Raw genomic sequence first — 21,857 nt, forward strand, 5'->3', positions numbered from 1 at the left:
ATTTCAAAAAAATTCCATCGAATTTGAAAGTTCACTAAATTTAATAATGTTCATTGAATTTGAAAAAAGTTCATCGAATTTGAAAAAAAATCATCAAATTTGAAAAAAAAGTTCATCAAATTTCAAAAAAATCAAATTTAAAAAAAAAATCATAGAATTTGAAAAAAGTTCACTGAATTTAATAAAGTTCATCAAATTTGAAAAAAAATCATGAATTTAAAAAGAATTTCACGAATTAAAAAACCACACAATAAAGAAAACAAAAAAGGTGAGAGAAAAAGAATAAGAATAAACCAAACTGAAGAATGAAAATAAAAGACAAAAACGAACTGCATTTACACTCGCGGGCAGATGGCGTGGTGGCTAGAGCCGATCGCTAGCAACGAACCGATGCGAGTTCGAACCCCCTCCCTACACTCTTTTTTGACCTTTCGAAACCTTTCGAAAATAGAAAGGAAAAAAAAAGAGAATGGGTCGGCCCAGCTTGGACTGCTGCAGGCGCCCGTTTGCAAATTGCACTATGCTCCGCGTCTAATTAAGGAGCACTCCTTGCAAAGATCACTCTTACCTTCCCAGGTCCTTTCGAAAATAGAAAGGAAAAAAAAAAGAGAATCGGTCGGCCCAGCTTGGACTGCTGCAGGCGCCCGTTTGCAAATTGTACTGTGCTCCACGTCTAATTAAGGAGCACTCTTTGCAAAGATCACTCTTACCTTCCCAGGTCCTTTCGAAAATAGAAAGGAAAAAAAAAGAGAATCGGTCGGCCCAGCTTGGACTGCTGCAGGCGCCCGTTTGCAAATTGCACTGTAACGGGCACCTGCAGCGCCAAATAGGAATTGCCGGCTCCACGTCTAGTTTGAGGCATTTCCTATTTTGCCTAAAAAAAGAAGTCGTTTCCTATATAGCTCTGAGAGCTCCTAATTAGCGAAACCGCTAATTAAGGAGCACTCTTTGCAAAGGTCACTCTTACCTTCCCAGGTGCGCCACCTGTCGCAACCCGGAAATTTTCCTTTTTTATCTCATATAAGTCTGTTTATTCAAAACGTTTTAGCTCTTAATCCGTCCGTCTAAACCTCGATTCATTTTACCGTTGGATTCCTCGCGTCGAGATCCTCAAAACTAGATCTCATGTTGATAGATTTTGACGATTTTTTTGCGCAAAAAATAGGACAAAAAAACCGAACCAGGAGCACTTGTTTTTCTTTCCAAAAGAGACACGACTGTGCCTCTAGCGAAAGCAAATCTGTGCCTCCAGAAGCAGTAAACTCGTGCCTCTAGCGAAAAAGAAACACTTTTTTCCGTTTCCAAGATGCACGGATGTGCCTCATTTTTTTCTGTTTCCTCTCGCGGAAGGGAATCGTTTTTGAGAGGCACAGGCATGCCTCTCGTGGAAGGAAAAATGTTTTTTCGTTTCTCGGGAGGCACGTCCGTGCCTCTCGCGAAAGCAAAAGAAAAACACGTTTTTCATGCAAAAAACAATTTTTAAAGTATTCTTCTGTCCAAAAGTTAACAAAGACCGGTGAAAAACCGAAAAGCCAAAAAAAACCTAGGAAAAACCATCTAAAAAGCAAAAACACATGCGAAAAAATAAAAAACAATTTTCGAAAGGAGCGGCAGAGCGCGACACATGGCGGCGGCTAAGAACGCGCCAAGTGGCACGCTCTCAGCCCACCCCAAGTGACCCTTGGGGGGGCACCCAAAGGAACACTCCTTCGTTATTTTCTCCCCCTAATCGGCGTCGTCAGTGCGAGTTAGGAGATCTGGCGCCTACCCAGTTCCATAGTGGGTTGTAACTTTGAAGCCCTCTTGGTCGCTAACTATTTTCTCGTCTGTTTTATTCGACCGCTGGTCGCGATACTTCTTTGCTAGTTTCCGGTTTGTGTTATGATTGACTGTTCACGGTTGAACCATTCGGTTGACTTTTTGAGAAAAAAGATTAGTAAAAAATGCATAAAATCAAAAAAAATCACCAAATTTCAAGAAAATTCGTAAATTTAAAAAAAGTCCAACAATTTTGAAGAAAGTTCACGAATTTGAAAAAGGTTCATCAAAGTTCAAAAAATATTCATTGGTTTTGCAAAAAGTTCACCCATTTTTAAAAAAGTTCATCGATTTTTTCAAAAAAATCATCTAAACTGAAAAAGTTCATCAATTTTGAAAAGTTCATCTAATTTGAAAAAAACGTTCATCGAATTTGATAAAAGTTCATCGTATTTGAAAAAAGTTCATCTAATTTGGAAAAAGTTCATCAACTTTGAAAAAAAAGTTCATCAAATTGGAAAATAGTTCATGCATTTTGAGAAAAAATAAAAAGGAAAACTAGAAAGAAGAAAAGAAGGAAAGGATGTTAGTATTTATGTGAGGATCGGTGGCGGGTTGGTTATTGTGTCCTACTTGAAAGCCGGAGGTCATCGGTTCGAGTCGCGAACACAAGAGCATTTTTAGTGCGTTTTGGAAAAATAGAAGAAATAAAGACTTAGATGGGCCAGCCCAACACTGAGCCGCTTCAGGCTAGCCAACCGGGACAGACCACATTTTGTGACAATACATTTCCTTTTCGTCTTTCATATTTTTGGCATGCGGGGTTTTTTATTATTCATTGTGCTTTTTTTTTCTAGACCGGTCTTTGTTTTGTTTTTTATTTATTTATTTTCATATTTTTCTCCCTTTTCTTTTTATGCACAAACTTTTTCAAATCAATGAACTTTTTTTCAAAATTGATGAACTTTTTTTCACAATTGACGAACTTTTTTCAAAATCGGTGAACTTTTCTCAAATTCAACGAACTTTTTTCCAAATTCGATGAACTTTTTTCTAAAGCGAAGTACTTATTTTTCAAATTCAAGGAACTTTTATTGAAAATCGATAAACTTTTTAAAAAATTGGTGAACTTTTTTTCAAATTCAATGATTTTGTTTCAAATTTGATGAACTTTCTTCCCATGTGGACAATTTTTTTCAAAATCAGTGAACATTTTTCAAATTCGATGAACTTCTTCCAAAGTGTGAATTTCTTTCAAAATTTAATAAACTTTTTTTCATAACAAAATCAACCTTTTCCAAATTATATTCAAATAACTCAAAAAGCTAAGCGATGCGGCTACATTGGTTCTAAAACTGTTCGCGTCGCTATTAATCAATAGAGTTCACAAGCTCTAGTGGTCAGCTAAGCAAATCTGGGGATGTAGCGACGCGAGTTCGAATCTGCCCGAGAACAGAGCATAGCTTGAGTGGCTAGAGGAGCATGTATATGCCCTTGCCCGCCTGGTTTCGAGTCCTAATGGGGCCTCCCAAGGCTATCATTTCTTCTAAGATGTTGACTCCCCATATTAGTATCCTGGAGTTCGCATTCTTTCAGTTCGAATCTGCACACAACACTTTTTTTGGGGGGGGGAGGGGGTTCGCGCTATATAACATGGTGCGCCGCGTGTTTGTTGCCCGCCCGCTATGCGTTGTAGTGCACGTCAGTTAGCTTGTGTGGCGCTGAAGGCGCCAAATAGGAGCACCCCCAGTTTGATACAAGGGGTCTGAGACCTTTCTTTCCGCGTGATGGTGTCCGAGAGCTAGGGGTAGTGCACGCCGCGTTAAAAAAACAGAGAAACACGCAACCCCTTTTGGGTCGTCCATGCACGGGGCGCGGCGGGCAGGGGGATCTGATGACCCACAAGTATAGGGGATCTATCATGGTCCTTTCGATAAGTAAGAGTGTCGAACCCAACGAGGAGCAGAAGAAAATGACAAGCGGTTTTCAGTAAGGTATTCTCTGCAAACACTGAAATTATAGGTAACAGATAGTTTTGTGATAAGATAAATTGTAACAAGTAACAAGTGTAAATGAAGTGCAGCAAGATGGCCCAATCCTTTTTATAGCAAAGGACAAGCCTGGACAGACTCTTATATAGAGAAAAGCGCTCCCGAGGACACATGGGAATATCGTCAAGCTAGTTTTCATCACGTTCATATGATTCGCGTTCGGTACTTTGATAATTTGATATGTGGGTGGACCGGTGCTTGGGTGCTGCCCTTACTTGGACAAGCATCCCACTTATGATTAACTCCTATTGCAAGCATCCGCAACTATAAAAGAAGTATTAAGGTAAACCTAACCATAGCATGAAACATATGGATCCAAATCAGCCCCTTACGAAGCAACGCATAAACTAGGGTTTAAGCTTCTGTCACTCTAGCAACCCATCATCTACTTATTACTTCCAATGCCTTCCTCTAGGCCAAAACAATGGTGAAGTGTCATGTAGTCGACGTTCACATGACACCACTAGAGGAGAGACAACATACATCTCATCAAAATATCGAACGAATACCAAATTCACATGACTACTTATAGCAAGACTTCTCCCATGTCCTCAGGAACAAACGTAACTAGTCACAAAGCATATTCATGTTCATAATCAAAGGGGTATTAATATGCATAATGGATCTGAACATATGATCTTCCACCAAATAAACCAACTAGCATCAACTACAAGGAGTAATCAACACTACTAGCAACCTACAGGTACCAATCTCAGGCTATGAGACAAAGATTGGATACAAGAGATGAACTAGGGTTTGAGAGGAGATGGTGCTGGTGAAGATGTTGATGGAGATTGACCCCCTCCCGATGAGAGGATCGTTGGTGATGACGATGGCGATGATTTCCCCCTCCCGGAGGGAAGTTTCCCCGGCAGAACAGCTCCGCCGGAGCCCTAGATTGGTTCCGCCAAGGTTCTGCCTCGTGGCGGCGAAGTCTCGTCCCGAAAGCTTGCTTATGATTTTTTTCAGGGTAAAAGACTTCATATAGCAGAAGATGGACACGGAGGCCTGCCAGGGGGCCCACGAGGCAGGTGGGCGCGCCCCCACCCTCGTGGCCAGGGTGTGGGCCCCCTCTGGTATTTTCTTCGCTCAGTATTTTTTATTATTTCCAAAAATGACTTCCGTGGAGTTTCAGGAGTTTTGGAGTTGTGCAGAATAGGTCTCTAATATTTGCTCATTTTCCAGCACAGAATTCCAACTGTCGGCATTCTCCCTCTTCATGTAAACCTTGTAAAATAAGAGAGAATAAGCATAAGTATTGTGACATAATGTGCAATAACAGCCCACAATGCAATAAATATCGATATAAAGCATGATGCAAAATGGACGTATCAACTCCCCCAAGCTTAGACCTCGCTTGTCCTCAAGCGGAAGCCGATAACGGTAAATATGTCCACATGTTTAGAGATAGAGGTGTCGATAATAAAATACGGACATGAGGGCATCATGATCATTCTTATAACAACAACACATATATATTTTGTCATATGATTTCTTATGCTAAAGTAACAAACTATCCACAATGTCAAGTATGAATCAGAAACTTCATTGAGAACTAACAAACTATAATCTCAGTCATTGAGGCAATTGCAATTTATCATAACATCAGAAAGAGTCAACATAAGAGCTTTTCAGCAAGTCCACATACTCAACTATCATTTAATCTTTCACAATTGCTAACACTCACGCAATACTTGTGGTTACGGAGTTTTAATCGGACACAGAGAAAGATAGGGGCTTATAGTTTTTGCCTCCCAACCTTTTACCTCAAGGGTAATGTCAACAATAATAGTTCATGCCAACTTACATCCAATTGGATATATATCAGGATCTTTCCAACACAATGTGCTTGCCAAAGGATAAAATGTAAAAAGGAAAGGTGAAGATCACCATGACTCTTGCATAAGGGTAGAAGATAAAAGTAAAAGATAGGCCCTTCGCAGAGGGAAGCAGAGGTTGTCATGCGCTTTCAGGGTTGGATGCACAAAATCTTAATGTGAAAGAACGTCACTTTATATTGCCACTTGTGATATGGACCTTTATTATGCAGTCCGTCGCTTTTATTTCTTCCACATCACAAGATCGTATAAAGCTTATTTTCTCCCACACTAATAAGTCATACATATTTAGAGAGTAATTTTTATTGCTTGCACCGATGACAACTTACTTGAAGGATCTTACTCAATCCATAGGTAGATATGGTGGACTCTCATGGCAAAACTGGTTTCAAGGGTATTTGGAAGCACAAGTAGTATCTCTACTTGGTGCAACGAATTTGGCTAGCATGAGGGAGAAAGGCAAGCTCAACATGTTGGATGATCCATGACAATATACTTTATTTCAGATGTAAGAAAACATAACCCATTACGTTGTCTTCCTTGTCCAACATCAACTCTTTAGCATGTCATATTTTAATGAGTGCTCACAATCATAAAAGATGTCCAAGATAGTATATTTATATGTGAAACCTCTCTTTCTTTATTACTTCCTATTAATTGCAACGATGACCAAAACTATGTTTGTCAACTCTCAACAACTTTTAATCATCATACTCTCTCTATGTGAAGTCATTAATCTCCATAAGATAAGTATGATCTCTTTATTTCTTTCTTTTTCTTTTATTCACTCAAGATCATAGCAAGATAATCAAGCCCTTGACTCAACACTAATCTTTATTATATATAGCTCACGGACTCGATTACATAGAAGGATCATAGAGCAAACTCAAAACTAAATCATACTAAAACTTTATTACTGGATCAAGATAATACCAAAAGGATCAAACTAAGAAAAACGATAAAGATAGGAGTGTGATGATGATACGATACCGGGGCACCTCCCCCAAGCTTGGCAGTTGCCAAGGGGAGTGCCCATACCCATATGATTATGTTTCTTTCTTCGGAGGTGGTGATGGGGATAACTGTGCCTTCATCTTCTTCATATTATAATTGAGAAGAGCAATTTCCTCCTTTAAATCATCGACCTCCGACTCCAGCTTCAAGATCTTGTCACATAAATCTCCTTTGCTTTTCTGCCGAAAACGAGAAGGAACAGATCGATTGTTAGATAGTTTAGCCCTCTTAGGGAGACTAGACTTCTTGAACTTCACGTGCATATCCCCAGATTGAAGTAGAGGGACATCCTCCTCCTCCGAACTTGAATCGTTGATCCTCATTAGATGAGCATCCTCCTCCTCATCCGTAGTTCGACCACAAGGAGATAGATCCCCATAGCTCTTTGGGTCAGCAATGAGATGTGAGACATAGCTCTCTCCGTCGGAGTCCTGAGATGACATCTTGCTCCAAATCTGCTACAGAAGCAGCTCGAAACAAAAACAGAGGATATTTGCGTGATACGAAGGTCAAAACCTTCGGGAGATTATATAATAATTTTTACCGACCAAAATACGTATCGTGCAAGAAAACGGAGTCCGGAGAGCACACGAGGTGCCCATGAGGCAAGGGGGCGCGCCTCCCACCCTCGTGGAAGCCTCGTGTCCTTCCCGGACCGCTTCTTATTTTTCTAAATATTCCAAAACGGAGAAAAATTGCCATTAGAACTGTTTTGGAGTCGGTTTACTTACCGTATCACGTACCTATTCCTTTTCGGAGTCTGAAACGTTCTAGAAAGTGTCCCTTATGTATTCCTCCGGGGTTACGGTTTCAATAATATTAGTTTCAACATTTACAGGATTACCTAAGATATAATGTTTAATTCTTTGACCGTTCACCACCTTCGGATTTGTGCCTTCGAAGTTGTTGATTTTTATGGCACCGGAACGATAGACCTCCTCGATAACGTAAGGACCTTCCCATGTAGAGAGGATTTTCCCTGCAAAAAATCTTAAACGAGAGTTGTATAGCAACACATAATCACCTACATTAAACTCACGTTTTTGTATCCTTTTGTCATGCCATCTTTTAACTTTTTCTTTAAACAACTTGGCATTCTCATAGGCTTGGGTTCTCCATTCATCAAGTGAGCTAATGTCAAATAACCTCTTCTCACCGGTAAGTTTAAAATCATAATTGAGCTCTTTAATAGCCCAATATGCCTTATGTTCTAGTTCGAGAGGTAAGTGACATGCTTTTCCATAAACCATTTTATACGGAGACATACCCATAGGATTTTTATATGCAGTTCTATAGGCCCATAATGCATCATCAAGTTTCTTGAACCAATTCTTTCTAGACCTATTAATAGTCTTTTGCAAAATTAATTTGAGCTCTCTATTACTAAGTTCTACTTGACCACTAGACTGTGGGTGATAAGGGAATGCGATTCTATGATTAACATCATACTTAGCAAGCATTTTACGAAAGGCACCATGAATAAAATGTGAACCACCATCAGTCATTAAATATCTAGGGACTCCAAACCTCAGAAAAATAACTTCTTTAAGCATCTTAATAGAGGTGTTATGATCAGCACTACTAGTTGGAATAGCTTCTACCCACTTAGTAACGTAATCAACAGCAACTAAGATATGTGTATACCCATTAGAGGAAGGAAACGGTCCCATATAATCAAAGCCCCAAACATCAAATGGTTCAATAACAAGTGAATAATTCATAAGCATTTCTTAACGTCTACCAATATTACCAATTCTTTGACATTCATCACAAGATAAGACAAACTTACGTGCATCTTTGAAGAGAGTAGGCCAATAAAAACCAGATTGCAATACCTTATGTGCAGTTCTATCTCCAGCGTGGTGTCCTCCATAAGCCTCGGAGTGACACTTGCGTAGGATCTGTTCCTGGTCATGCTCAGGTACACAACGTCTAATAACACCATCTACTCCTTCTTTATAAAGATGTGGGCCATCCCAGAAGTAATGTCTTAAATCATAGAAAAACTTTTTCTTTTGCTGGTATGTGAAACTAGGTGGTATAAATTTAGCAACAATGTAATTAGCATAATCAACATACCATGGAGCATTACGAGAAGCATTTATGACATTCAGTTGTTCATCAGGAAAGCTATCATCAATAGGTAGTGGGTCATCAAGAAAATTTTCTAACCTAGACAAATTGTCTGCAACAGGGTTCTCAGCTCCCTTTCTATCAATAATATGCAAATCAAATTCTTGTAGCAAGAGAACCCATCTAATAAGTCTAGGCTTAGCATCTTTATTTTCCATAGGATATTTAGTAGCAGCATGATCAGTGTGAATAGTTACTTTAGAATCAACAGTATAAGGTCTGAACTTATCACAAGCAAATACAACTGCTAAGAATTCCTTTTCAGTAGTAGCATAATTTCTCTGGGCACTGTCTAGAGTTTTACTAGCATATTGAATAACATTTAATTTCTTATCAACTCTTTGCCCTAGAACAACACCTACATCATAATCACTAGCATCACACATGATTTCGAAAGGTAAATTCCAATCAGGTGGCTGAACGATAGTTGCAGAAATCAAAGCTTTCTTAAGTATTTCAAATGCTTCTACACAATCATCATCAAAGGCAAAAGGTATATCTTTTTGTAAGAGATTAGTTAGAGGCCGAGAAATTTTTGAGAAGTCCTTAATGAACCTCCTATAAAAACCGGCATGACCAAGGAAACTTCTTATACCTTTGATGTCCTTAGGACACGGCATCTTTTCAATAGCATCAACTTTAGCTTTATCAACTTCAATACCTCTTTCAGAAATTTTATGCCCCAAGACAATGCCTTCATTAACCATAAAGTGTCACTTCTCCCAGTTCAAGACAAGATTAGTTTCTTCACATCTCTGCAAAACTCGATCAAGGTTGCTCAAGCACTCATCAAAGGAGGATCCATAAACGGAGAAATCATCCATGAAGACCTCACAAATCTTTTCACAAAAGTCAGAGAATATAGCCATCATGCATCTTTGAAAGGTAGAGGGTGCATTACATAAACCAAAAGGCATACGTCTATAAGCAAAAGTACCGAAAGGGCAAGTAAAAGTGGTCTTTGCTTGATCATCAGCTGACACAGGTATTTGAGAGAAACCAGAGTAACCATCTAGAAAGCAAAAATGTGTATGTTTGGATAATCTTTCTAGCATTTGATCAATAAAAGGTAAGGGGTAATGGTCTTTTTTAGTAGCCTTATTTAATTTGCGGAAATCAATTACCATTCTATAACCTGTAATAATTCTTTGCGGGATTAATTCATCTTTATCATTAGCAACGACAGTAATGCCTCCCTTCTTAGGGACACAATGGATAGGACTTACCCACTGACTATCAGCAACGGGATAAATTATACCTGCCTCAAGGAGCTTTAGTATTTCCTTTCTTACCACTTCCTTCATCTTCGGATTTAGCCGTCGTTGGTGATCAATAACTGGTTTGGCATCTTTCTCCAAATTTATTTTGTGTTGACATAGAGTGGGACTAATGCCCTTAAGATCATCAAGAGTATATCCAATAGCAGCACGGTGCTTCTTTAGAGTTTTCAATAATTTCTCTTCCTCCTTCTCTGAAAGGTTAGCACTAATAATAACAGGATATATCTTCTTTTCATCAAGATAAGCATATTTAAGAGTATCAGGTAAAGGTTTAAGCTCAAACACGGGATCACCCTTGGGTGGTGGAGGATCCCCTAGGATTTCAACAGGCAATTTGTGTTTCAGAATAGGTCCCTGTTTAAAGAATACTTCATCTATTTCCGTTCTTTCATTCATAAACATATCATTTTCATGGTCTAGCAAATATTGTTCTAAAGGATCATTAGGGGATACGGCAATAGAAGCAAGACCAATAATTTCATCTTTACGAGGCAATTCCTCATCACGAGGTTGTCTACGAAATTTAGAGAAATTAAACTCATGAGACATATCATCCAAACCAATAGTAACAACATCCTTTTCGCGGTCTATCCTAGCACTGATAGTATTCAAGAAGGGTCTACCAAATATAATGGGACAAAAGCTATCTTGTGGGGAACCAAGAACAAGAAAATCAGAAGGATATTTAACCTTCCCACACAAGACTTCAACATCTCTAACAATCCCAATTTGTGAAATAGTATCTCTATTAGCGAGCTTAATGGTGACATCAATTTCTTCTAACTCAGCGGGTGCAATATCATGCATAATTTCTTGATATAAAGAAATAGGTATTGCACTAGCACTAGCCCCATATCACATAGGCCATGATAACAATGATCTCCTATTTTAACAGAAATAACAGGCATGCCTACCACAGGTCTATGTTTATCTTTAACACCAGGTTTAGCAATTCTAGTAGTCTCATCACAGAAGTAAATAACACGCCCATCAATATTGTCAGCCAAGAGATCTTTAACCATAGCAATATTAGGTTCAACTTTAACTTTCTCAGGAGGTTTGTGTGTCCTAATATTACTTTTGTTGACTACAGTTGAAGCTTTAGCATGATCCTTTAATCCAACAGGGAAAGGTGGTTTCTCAACATAAGCAGTAGGAACAACAGGATCATTATAAGTGATAGTCTTTTCTTCAACTTTAATAGGTGCAACTACTTTTACTTCAACGGGAGGATTATATTTAAACCACTTCTCCTTAGGGAGATCAACATCAGTAGAAAAGGATTCACAGAAAGAAGCTACTATCTCCGAGTCAAGTCCATATTTAGTGCTAAATTCACGGAAAGCATCGGTATCCATAAAAGATTTAACACAATCAAACTTAGGTGTTATACCTGACTCCTTACCTTCCTCGAGGTCCCAATCTTCAGAGTTACGTTTAATTCTTTCCAATAAATCCCATTTGAATTCAATAGTCTTCATCATAAAAGAGCCAGTACAAGAAGTATCGAGCATGGAGCGATTATTGTGAGAAAGCCGAGCATAAATTTTTTGAATAATCATTTCTCTTGAGAGCTCATGATTGGGGCATGAATATAACATTGACTTAAGCCTCCCCCAAGCTTGAGCGATGCTTTCTCCTTCGCGAGGCCAAAAATTATATATATAATTACGATCACGATGAACAAGATGCATAGGATAAAACTTCTGATGAAATTCCAATCTCAATCGCTTGTAGTCCCATGATCCCATATCATCACATAGCCTATACCATGTCAATGCATCTCCCTTCAAAGATAAAGGGAAGACCTTCTTCTTGATAACATCACCGGGCATACCTGCAAGCTTAAATAATCCACAAACTTCATCCACATAGAAGTGGAAAATCGGGATGCAATGTTCCATCTCCTGTAAAAGGATTAGCTAGCAGTTTCTCTATCATACCCGAAGGAATCTCAAAGTAAACATTTTCAGTAGGTTCAGTAGGTTGAGGAGCAACTATTTGCTCAACTGGTCGGGGGTGAAGATACCCCGAACAAGCCCCTCAAAGGATTACTTTCCATAGTGACAGGTGACAGTAAATTCCAGCACACTATATAAATTTTTCCTTACCAAATTCCACCTACCAAAGGTGCTTCACTCCCCGGCAACGGCGCCAGAAAAGAGTCTTTATGACCCACAAGTATAGGGGATCTATCGTAGTCCTTTTGATAAGTAAGAGTGTCGAACCCAACGAGGAGCAGAAGGAAATGACAAGCGGTTTTCAGTAAGGTATTCTCTGCAAGCACTGAAATTGTAGGTAACAGATAGTTTTGTGATAAGATAAATTGTAACAAGTAACAAGTAGCAAGTGTAAATAAAGTGCAGCAAGATGGCCCAATCCTTTTTATAGCAAAGGACAAGCCTGGATAAACTCTTATATAGAGAAAAGCGCTCCCGAGGACTCATGGGAATTATCGTCAAGCTAGTTTTCATCACGTTCATATGATTCGCGTTTGGTACTTTGATAATTTGATATGTGGGTGGACCGGTGCTTGGTTGCTGCCCTTATTTGGACAAGCATCCCACTTATGATTAACTCCTATTGCAAGCATCCGCAACTACAAAACAAGTATTAAGGTAAACCTAACCATAGCATGAAACATATGGATCCAAATCAGCCTCTTACGAAACAACGCATAAACTAGGGTTTAAGCTTCTGTCACTCTAGCAACCCATCTGAAAGGACATGCGGTGCCCCCATGTTTGGTTTTGGTAATTGATGACAATCTCTATGGACTAATGGTTGCCTTGAGTTATATTTGAAGGATTTGTCCATAGGCATTTCTTGAAGTCCATGTGTTGGTTTCAAGGAGTTTATGTGGTGACCAAGGTGTTATTAAGGAATTATCCAAAGATTGGTCATGTGAGAGTAGAGCTTATTGCAAGCATGTCTTGAAGAAGAAGATTGTGTGATCATTCATGTTTACCTTCAAGACATCATCCAAATGAAGAGAGTTGGAAAGAGTCAAGGTTGATCAAGACTAAGTCAAGAGTGAATCAAGTTGATCAACACACAAAGCGCACAAGATGTACCGAGAGGGATCAAGCGATCCCATGGTGTGGTAAGCTTTGTCAATTACGCTTTGTGTACCAACCCATGATCTTCGTGAGAGTTCTTTGTGGGGTTAGGTTGCGGTGTGCAAGTTCAAGTGAAGCATCATGAAGAGATCAAATGCTTGAAGCTTGCCGTCCATTGTGGCGACAATGGACTTGTGAAGATGTTGCGGTGTGCAAGTTCAAGTGAAGCATCATGAAGAGATCAAATGCTTGAAGCTTGCCGTCCATTGTGGTGACAATGGACTTGTGAAGATGTGCGGAAGAGTGGCTCACCCATAGTGGAGTATGGGGGAGCAATCAACTAGTCTTCATCGAGCCAACACAACCAAGAAAGGTGGTCCAACTTGAGGGAGTCAAGATCGTCATCATCTAGCTCAAGTGGACCATGTGCAAGGCAAAGGTTTGCTCTTGATAGGTTTTCTATTTTACCGGTCTCATGATGGTAGTTGGGAGACCGGGTTATAGGATCGATTGCCGTACTATCAAGGGGGGCTCTCGATGAGTAGCTTGATCGTATCGTTCATAGAGAGCTCAAACCATTGCATCCTTGCATCCTTGCATCATCTTTGTTGGTTCTTGTTTGGTTCTTCTCTTTGTGAGTTTTGGAGCTTATGGTCATCTTGATGACAAGCTCGAGTTCATCGAAAACGGAGTTCACTCGCATCTTCTATGATGTTTTCGATGTTGGAGGTTATGCCGGTTCTTCTCGGTTGGAGGTTTCACTCCTCTATTTGTTGGCATACCTCCCCTGCTGTATGCAGAAGTTATGGCAGTTTTGGTTTCCTAGCGGTAGTACCGCGGGCCGGAGCGGTAGTACCGCTTGGGTGCTACAAGCGGTAGTACCTCTCTAGAGCGGTAGTACCGCTCCAAAGCGGTAGTACCGCTGGTGGCCCCAGCTGTAGTACCGCTACGGTCTCGTACTAGTACCGCCTCGATTCGAGGGGTCTTTTTCGTGTCGGGTTTTACGGTACTAGCCGCGGTAGTGGGGGCCGTAGTACCGCTCGTATGCGGTAGTACCGCCCTGCCACCACGGTAGTACCGCTCTGGGCCCCGCGGTAGTACCGCGAGGGGGAGCGGTAGTACCGCTTATAGGGGCAAGCGGTAGTACCGCTGGCCAAGCGGTAGTACCGCTCTCTGCGGGGCTGAAGTGGGGGTAACGGTTGGATTGTTCCCCCCACTATATAAGGAGGTCTTCTTCCCCAATGAACCTAATCTCTTTAGCTCGTGTTCTTCCCCCATTGTTGACCTTCTTCGAGCTTGCTAACTCTCAATCCTTCCATGGATTCTTGCTAGTTTTTGAGGGAAAAGAGAGAGGAGATCTAGATCCACATTTCCACCAATCACTTTCTCCTCTATGTGAGGGGAACCCATTGGATCTAGATCTTGGAGTTCTTGGTGTTCTCCTTCTTGTTCTTCCTCTCATTTTCCTCCCTAGCATTAGTTGCTTCGGTGGGATTTGAGAGAGAAGGACTTGGGCACTCCGTGTGCCCTTGCCATTGCATTTGGTGCATCGGTTTGAGTTCTCCACGGTGATATGTGGAAGTTACAAGTTGAGAAGCTTATTACTCTTGGGTGCTTGGGGCCCTTGAGCTTGTTCCTCTTGGGTGCTTGGGCGCCCTAGACGGTTGGTGGTGTTCGGAGCTCAATCATTGTGGTGTAAAGCTCCGGGCAAGCATCGGGGTCTCCAATTAGGTTGTGGAGATCGCCCCGAGCAATTTGACGGGTTCCGGTGACCGCCCCCAAGGGTTGCCAAAGTGTACGGGTTCGGTGACCGCCCCCAAGGGTTGCCATTTGTACGGGTTCGGTGACCGCCCTCAAGGGTCCCTTAGTGGAATCACGGCATCTTGCATTGTGCGAGGGCGTGAGGAGATTACGGTGGCCCTAGTGGCTTCTTGGGGAGCATTGTGCCTCCACACCGCTCCAAACGGAGATTAGCATCCGCAAGGGTGTGAACTTCGGGATACATCGTCGTCTCCGCGTGTCTCGGTTATCTCTTACCCGAACCCTTTACTTATGCACTTTACTTTGTGATAGCCATATTGTTTCTTGTCGTATATCTTGCTATCACTTAGTTGTTTATCTTGCTTAGCATAAGTTGTTGGTGCACATAGGTGAGCCTAGTTGTTGTAGGTTTTGTGCTTGTCAAATTAACCGCTAGGTTTATTCCGCATTTGTTCAAGCCTAAACCGTAATTATTTTAAAGCGCCTATTCACCCCCCTCTAGGCGACATCCACGATCTTTCACCATCATCTACTTATTACTTCCCAATGCCTTCCTCTAGGCCCAAACATGAAGTGTCATGTAGTCGATGTTCACATGACACCACTAGAGGAGAGACAACATACATCTCATCAAAATATCGAACGAATACCAAATTCACATGACTACTTACAGCAAGACTTCTCCCATGTCCTCAGGAACAAACGTAACTACTCACAAAGCATATTCATCTTCATAATCAGAGGGGTATTAATATGCATAATGGATCTGAACATATGATCTTCCACCAAATAAACCAACTAGCATCAACTATAAGGAGTAATCAACACTACTAGCAACCTACAGGTACCAATCTCAGGCTATGAGACAAAGATTGGATACAAGAGATGAACTAGGGTTTGAGAGGAGATGGTGCTGGTGAAGATGTTGATGGAGATTGACCCCCTCCCGATGAGAGGATCGTTGGTGATGACGATGGTGATGATTTCCCCCTCCCGGAGGGAAGTTTCCTTGGCAGAACAGCTCCGCCGGAGCCCTAGATTGGTTCCGCCAAGGTTCCGCCTCGTGGCGGCGGAGTCTCGTCCCGAAAGCTTGCTTATGATTTTTTCAGGGTAAAAGACTTCATATAGCAGAAGATGGACACGGAGGCCTGCCAGGGGGCCCACGAGGCAGGGGGGCGCCTAGGGGGGTAGGGCGCGCCCCCACCCTCGTGTCCAGGGTGTGGGCCCCCTCTGGTATTTTCTTCGCTCAGTATTTTTTATTATTTTCAAAAAAGACTTCCGTGGAGTTTCAGGACTTTTGGAGTTGTGCAGAATAGGTCTCTAATATTTGCTCCTTTTCCAACCCAGAATTCCAGCTGCCGGCATTCTCCCTCTTCGTGTAAACCTTGTAAAATAAGAGAGAATAAGCATAAGTATTGTGACATAATATGTAATAACAACCCATAATGCAATAAATATCGATATAAAAGCATGATGCAAAATGGACGTATCAGGATCCTATACGGCGCACAAGTCACCCGCGAGCGAGCTGGTGCGCAACCCCCTTGCGCGTTGGGCGTTCATATGGGCCGACCCAGTTATTGTATTTTTATTTAGTTTTCCTTTTTTATTTTTTCTTTGCTCTTTTCCTTTTCTCTTTTTTCTTCTTTACTTTTTCACCTTTTTCCTGCAAATTTCTTTTATAATTTGCAAACATTGGTTTATTCATTGAATTCAAAAAATGTTCATCAATGCAAACAAATGTACAACAAATCAAAAAATGTTCATTGAATTGAATTTTTTCCATCGGATTTAGAAAATGTGATAAAAATTTAAAATTTATTTATAGAATTCATTTATTTTCAATGAATTCAAAATTTTTTCATCCATTTTTCATAAAAAAAAGTGCTTGAATACGTTTTTTGTTAAAATGTTCATCATTATTAAAGGAATGCTCATAAAAAATTCTGCACAAAATAGAAAACGTTCAAAAAAATCGAAAAATGTTCATTCTTTAGAAATCGCACACATTTTTTGAATTCAGGAACTTTTTGTGAATTCGATAGATATTTTTTGAATCCGTGAATGTTTTTTTGAAAGTCAATTTTTTTTCGAAATCTCAAAAAAGGGGGGCACCTCGCGCCCCACATGGGCTGGCCTGTTCCCTTGCGCACATTTCGCCAAATAGGAGCACCCGGGCGGGATGCCCCCAGTTTTTTTCATTTCGTTTTTTCCTTCTTCTTTAAAACAATTCGAGATTGGAAGAAAATCAAATTTCAAGAAAAATGTATTGTGAAAAAAACTTTCAAGAAATCAGGATGTTAAAACCAATGTTCAGGAAATTAAGAAATTTCATGATTTTAAAAAATGTTTGCATATTCTTAAAATGTTCTTGAATTTTTTTAAAAAAGTAGAAAACAATTCCTGAATTACAAAGAAAGTTCATCGATTAAAAAAATGTTCTTCAACAATTTCTTTTTTCATGAATTTCAGAAAATAATTCCAAAATTTCAAGCAATTATCATCGATTGAAAATGTTCATGGGTTTAAAAAAAATCTCAATTCCAACAAATGTTTGTGAAATCGGAAAATGTTCACTATTTAAGAAATTGTTTGCGGATTTACCAGTGACCTACGCGCTAAATAGGGTTAGCCATGGGGGACAAATCTTTTTTTCGAGACCTCCTAGTTCATGTCCGTCTTGGTTTCGTTGAAGCTAACACTAATGGGTGGGCCCACTTTGCCGATGAGCTGTTTTTAATTATTATTTTCGTCATTTTTTAAAAGAACACTGTTGTTTTTAGGAGCTACATATTTTAAAATCTTATTAAAATAGAAAAATATATCTTAAGAAAACTATCGAGTATGTGTTTTATACTCCCTTCGTCCAAATATATATGGCTGAATTCGTCTTTGATGTTCGCTTTGACCATTGATAATATTAAAAAAAATATGATATATATGATATAAAAATTATATCATTAGAAACTTTTTTCGCATAAAATTTTGATGGTATGCTTCATGTAACGTGCAAGCCATAAATTATTGCTTCCCAGTGTGAAAAGTAACCTTGAAAAACGCATTAGGCACTATATATTTGGATGGAGGGCGTACAAAACTTCACTGTATGTTAAATAAATTGACCTTGTATTAAAAATTATTCAGTGTGTATTAAAACCTGTTCGTCGTAAAATAAAAAAATTGTATATTAAAAATGTTCAATGTATTTATAAAAAAAGTTCAGCGTGTATTCAAAAATGTTCACCATATACTAGAAAAGTTCATTGTGTATTTGCCAGAAAAGTTCATCATATATTGGAATAAATTTCACCAAATATTGCAAAACTCATAAATGATTTTTTTAAAGGCAGAAGAAAACCCAAAATCTAAAAAGAGAAAACGAACAAAGAGAAGGGTGGACCCGTCTATAGGAGTCTTCACCGAAGCCTCAAGTCTATGTGGGACGTTCATATGATTGACCTTTTACTTAGCTATACAAGGATTCCTTAACAACAACAAAATGTACATGAAACTACAGAGGCCCAAGCTTATTGAGAGTTTAGCCATTCTTTTTTAGAAAGACAATACAAACGTAAACACTAAGAAACAAGTACATACATTCATCCTTGGCGGTTCGGAAACCATAGTACCCTCTATAAGGTGGCAAACGAGGCCGAAAGTACAGGAAGTGGGTTACCCAGGTTCAGGCCCTCACGGTGGGGCAACACCTGTAAGGGAATGCAATAAAAACAAAAAAAAATCCTCCTACGCACCAGTCTAGGACCACTATGAAGATGCATATAAGGTTTGATCTAATCGTTACCAACTCATAGCGCGACGGATGAAGAGTTGGTGAAGATCGTTGGGGCAGATTCCCGCAGGAAGGATTTACAACCTCCCAGCTACATGAATTTTCTCCCTCGAACAGTCCCTTGGACAGAACCTCAGACAATCCCTCGAACAGAAGATCGAACGTACGATCTCTCAACCGGATTGCATATATACGGTGTCACCTATCCAGCGGCGCTTGGCCTTCTAGAACTAATCGCTACTGGATACTAGACAACCTTTCGCCGCTACGAAACTATTTCGTGGAGAGAGAGAGAAAGAGAAAGAGAAAGAGAGAGAGAGATCATTGCATGTCATTTGTGTCAGAACTTGAGATGGGTTGGAGAGCACCTCCACCCCTCTATTTATAGTGGAGGAAGGTGTGGGGAAGGCATGAGGATGGCTGCTGTAACGCCCACGATGCGGCTATATCTCCCACGTGTCGAGGCACGACTTAGAGGCATAACCGCATAGTGGTTTTGTCGCAAGAAGGGTCATCTTCACACAATCCCATGTAATGAACAAGAATGGGATAACGAGAGTTGGCTTACAATCGCCACTTCACACAATACATAAATATAATTCATACATCATCCAAAATCCACACATAGACCGACTACGGTCAAAATCCAAATGAAAATAAGATAACCCCAAATGCTAGATCCCCGATCGACCCAACTGGGCTCCACTACTGATCATTAGGAAAAGACACATAGTAACGACCACGTTCCTCGTCGAACTCCCACTTGAGGTCGATTGCATCATCTGCACTGGCATCGTCGGCACCTGCAACTGTTTTGGTAGAATCTGTGAGTCACGAGGACTCAGCAATCTCACACCCGCGAGATCAAGACTATTTAAGCTTATAGGAAAGGATAGTGTAATGAGGTGGAGCTGCAGCAGGCAATAAGCACATATGGTGGCTAACATACGCAAAAGAGAGCGAGAAGAGAAGCAACGGAACGGTCGTCATCTAGTAATGACCAAGAAGTGATCCTGAACTCCTACTTACGTCATTCATAACTCAAACCGTGTTCACTTCCCGGACTCCGCCGAGAAGAGACCATCACGGCTACACACACGGTTGATGTATTTTAATTAAGTCAAGTGACAAGTTCTCTACAACCGGACATTAACAAATTCCCATCTGCCTCATAACCGCGGGCACAGCTTTCGAAAGATAATACCCTGCAGGGGTGTCCCAACTTAGCCCATCATAAGCTCTCACGGTCAACGAAGGATAAACCTTCTCCCGGAAAGACCCGATCAGTCTCGGAATCCCGGTTTACAAGACATTTCAACAATGGTAAAACAAGACCAGCAAAGCCGCCTGAATGTGCCGACAAATCCCGATAGGAGCTGCACATATCTCGTTCTCAGGGCACACCGGATGAGCAGTCCGTACAACTAAAACCAATCCTCGAGTTTCCCCAAGGTGGCGCTGCAAAGGGCTCTAGTTTGGACCAGCACTCAGAGGAACACTGGCCCGGGGGTTTAAATAAAGATGACCCTCGGGCTCGCGAAAACCCGGGGGAAAAGGCTTAGGTGGCAAATGGTAAAACCAAGGTTGGGCCTTGCTGGAGGAGTTTTATTCAAGGCGAACTGTCAAGGGGGTCCCATAAATCACCCAACCGCGTAAGGAACGCAAACTCAAGGAACATAATACCGGTATGACAGAAACTAGGGCGGCAAGAGTGGAACAAAACACCAGGCAAAAGGCCGAGCCTTCCACCCTTTACCAAATATATAGATGCATTAATTAAATAAGAGATATTGTGATATCCCAACATATCCATGTTCCAACATGGAACAAACTTCAACTTCACCTGCAACTAGCAACGCTATAAGAAGGGCTGAGCAAAGCGGTAACTTAGCCAAACAACGGTTTGCTAGGAAAGGATGGTTAGAGGCTTGACATGGCAATATGGAAGGCATGATATAGCAAATGGTAGGTAGCGCAGCATGGCAATAGAACGAACAACTAGCAAAGCAAAGATAGAAGTGATTTCGAGGGTATGGTCATCTTGCCTGCAAGGTTCCTAGAGTTGTCGAAAGCTTGATCCTCGTAAGCGTACTCAACAGGTTCCTCTTTCACGAACTCGTCTCCCGGCTCTACTCAACATAAGAACACAAGCAATGGAACCACAATCAATCACGGGGAAAGCACAAGCAACATGATGCAATACATGAATGATATGCAAGATATGATATGCTATGCATATGCGTGCTCCGGAAGGGAAATGATGAACAAGGCAGTAACTTGGCAAACTAAGCATGCCGCTGGAAAGGTGAGATGATTTCGGTCGAAATCGATATAAAGATCACCGGAAACGGATGCACGGTTTGCAAATGGCAAGCAAAACAAGAATGACACGAATCTGCGATTAACAGCATGATATCACTTAGAATGCAACAAGTAACAATGCTACAGCACTCCAACGTAGCAACAAAGCATATGACAGTAATCTACAGGAGATGCTTGACAAAAGATGAACAATAAGCTACGGCTAGATCACAACATAACAGGTTCAAACAAGCATGGCAAAAGTACAAAAGATATCAGGTTCACAGACTTGATGAAATTACTGGACATGCCTGAAACAGCATCAGGTAGCAATGTTCAGAGCACGAAATCAACATGCTACAGGAACTTAAAATGGCAAAATAAGGCATGGAAGTATTCTACTAAATGCATATGACAAAAGTCCCTTACTGACCATAAGCCAAAAAGGACCAGAAGATATGATGGCAACCATGTAAACAGAGCAAGTTTCGTTAACAGGTTTCAGACTTAGCAGAAAACAGAGCATGGCAGAAACAGACATTATGAGGGCATCTTTGTGAGCTTGATGCACTCATCACAAAGCAATCCATGACAAAACAAGCATACCTACAGCAAGATGGCATGTTTATGAAGCTATCCATGGCAAGAGCAAGTACATAGCATGTATGGATCAACTACAACAAGCTTGGCAAAATTGAATAACATGTAAACAATCTGCCAGAAATATTTTATAGCAAAAGTAGAGCAAGATTGAGTCATGCTATGGCACTCCATAATTGCAAACAAGGGCAGGAATGGATCAATGACAACAATATCTACAAAACATCCTTAATTAACATTACCAAAATAAGCATGGATCTCTCTGTAGCCAA

The sequence above is a fragment of the Aegilops tauschii genome, chromosome 1 (genome assembly GCF_002575655.3).
Source record: "Aegilops tauschii subsp. strangulata cultivar AL8/78 chromosome 1, Aet v6.0, whole genome shotgun sequence".
Classification (NCBI taxonomy): domain Eukaryota; kingdom Viridiplantae; phylum Streptophyta; class Magnoliopsida; order Poales; family Poaceae; genus Aegilops; species Aegilops tauschii.